The sequence below is a fragment of the Galeopterus variegatus genome, unplaced genomic scaffold (assembly GCF_000696425.1).
Source record: "Galeopterus variegatus unplaced genomic scaffold, G_variegatus-3.0.2 Scaffold10396, whole genome shotgun sequence".
NCBI lineage: Eukaryota > Metazoa > Chordata > Mammalia > Dermoptera > Cynocephalidae > Galeopterus > Galeopterus variegatus.
Genome location: NW_007736507.1, coordinates 30,895 through 33,857, shown reverse-complemented (window position 1 = coordinate 33,857; position 2,963 = coordinate 30,895).

Here is a 2,963-nt window from a genome sequence, read left to right as displayed (position 1 = left end):
GCAAACAATCTAAAAAAATTAAGAAAATTCCATTCACAATAGCATCAAAAAGAGAAAATACTCAGATATAAATTTAAGTGCAAGTCTTGTACACTGAAAGCTACAAAACATTGCTAATAGGAACTAAAGAATATCTAAATAAATGGAGAGATATTCCATGTTCATGGATATGAAGACTCAATATGATCAAGAATAAAATTGTCTTTAAATTGATTACTATCCCTATCCCTGCAGGATTTTTTTTTCTTGAGAATTTGATAGGCTGATCCTAAAATTTATATTGAAATGCAAAGGACCTACAATAGTCAAAAAATTTTAAAAAGAACAATACACTATTCAACTTCAAAAACTTGCTGTAAAGATATAATGATCAAAACTCTGCAGTCATATAGATAAATGGAACAGCCCTGGTAAATTAATTTCTCATCAAAGCTGCCAAGATAATTCAACTGGGGAAAGGATAGGCTTTTGAAAAAAAAATTATAAAGAAAAAAAATTCAGAGACAGAAGTAGATTAGAGGTTATCAGAAACTGAGGGAGGGCCAGCCCCATGGCTCACTCGGGAGAGTGCGGTGCTGATGGTGCCAAGGCCGTGTGTTCAGATCCTATATAGGGATGGCCGGTGTGCTCACTGGCTGAGCGTGGTGCAGACAACACCAAGGGTTGCAGTCCCCTTACCGGTCAAAAAAAAAAAAAAAAAAAAAAAACTGAGGGAAAGGAATAATGGAAAGTCACTGCTTAACAGATACAGAGTTTATGTTTAGGATGACAAAAAAGTTTTGGAAATAGATGGTAACACAACATTGTGAATGTAATTAATTCCATGGAATTGTATGTTTAAAAATGGTTCAAATGGCAAATCTCGTGTTATATATATTTTACCACCATAAAATTATAATAATTGTAGCACACAAAAAAAGAGAAAGATCAGTCTTTTGAACAAATGATGCTAAGACAATTGGATATCCACATGCAAAAAAAAAATTAACAGATACCTCAGACAAACACAAAAATTAACTCAAAATGGATTACAGACCTAAATGTAAGAGCTAAAACTACAAAATTTCTACTAGAAAATATATCGAAAAATCTTTGTGACTTAGGTTGAGGAGTTTTTAGGTATGACCTTTAAAACATGATTCATAAAGAAAAAAAATTTATACTTCATCAAAATGTAAAACTTTTGCACTTTGAAACACACCATTAGAGGAAAAAAAGACAAGCAGCAGACTGGGAGAAAATATTTGCAAATCAAATATCTGATAAAGACATTGGATGCAGAATATATAAAGAACTGTTACAACTCAATAAGATGACAAACAACCCACATTTGAATGAACAATTTGCTCAAAAAGATATGTGAATGGCTAACAAACACATGAAAACATACTTAATATCACTGGTCATATGAAAATTAAAACCATAGTGAAATACTACTTCATGCTCACCAGAATGGCTATAATAAAGACAACTGTAAGTGTTGTTGAAGATGTGGAAAAAATTGAACTTCCTTCACTAGCAGGAGTTTGTCTCCTAGGCACTGTGAGATTAGGGAGATTTCCCTCTGCCTTTTAAGTCTTCACTCTTAACTCCCCTGCCTCCCATACATAGCACCAGAACTCAGCAAGTTTCATTTAATATAGTGGATGCTGTGGTTTTACCCAGATTCCTAAAGTCTGAAACACTCATTCCCCCAGCTGCCATTATCAGCTTAGGGCTCACAATTGCATCCCTCCCTCAGAATTACTCTTGTCTGAAGAAAGATTCTTCACCCAAGGTTACGCAATCTCCAGAGGCAGCCTTCATCCAATGACTAGATGATTTAGGAGTCCAAAGGCCCAGCCCCCTTGCCTCAACTGAGGACATCTCTAAATAACCATCCCATCTTCAGAGCTCTTTGTGAGATTGGCTGCAGCTACTGTTGCAACTGTACATATGACTATTCAATTTCTTATGCCTTATCCTGCTTCTCTTGCTCCTTCACAAGTGTTGTTCCCTGAGAAGACTCCCCAGTAAACCTCTAAATGCAAATCTCAGATTCAGTGTCTGTTTCCTGGGGAACCCAACTTGCAACAGGTGAAGAAAACTGGCCATGCTTCAATTTTCCAATCTGTTGCACCAGTCCCAGGTGACCAGCCTTGCTGGGTTTCTCTTTCTCTCAGGAGAGATCCTCTGCCTAGACCAAATCTGATCCTTTTTAGTACATGTCCAGGAGCAATAAGTACCGGCAAAAAAGAATACATCTACTCATTCCAGGAGGGTTCCTCCCTCTTGGAAATTCCTATTCATCTAGTCCTCATTGTTTTCTTAAGCTCTCACATATCTTTAAACATGACTGATTTTTTTCATATTTTTCTGGTTGTCACAGGGAGAGTGCTGGGTCGTTGTGACCTACTACATCCTATCTAAAAGTGGAAGTCCCTAGACTGATTTTCAAAATCACAAATGTATGGATACTAACTTTTTTTCCTAACTTAATTGAATTGTGGTCACAGAAGTTGTACTGTAATATTCAAATAGTTTAAAATTTGCTGAAATTTGTTTATAGTCAAATATAAGGTCTTTAATAAAATAGTTCATGTACTCTTTAAAAGAATATGCATTCTCACACTATTAGTGCAATGTCCCTCAAATGTTCATGAGATCAAGCTTGTTGTTTTGTTCAAATCTATATCCAAAATCCTGAGTTTTGTCTACTTGACCTATTTCTGAAAGAAGGATAGTAAAATCTCCCACCACTGTGGTAAACTTGTCAATTTTCCTTGTAGTTCTGTCCATACTTGCTTTATTTATCTTGGACCAATGTTTTGAAGTTTAGAATTGTTATAACTTTCTGGTGAATTCAAACTTTTGAAACTTTAAGTAGTGATTTTCTTCATCTCTTGTAGTTTATTCGTTTCTACTTTTACTGGTATTAACACCACTAGCCCATCTTAGAAACCTCTATCCCTCTCTTGCAATTC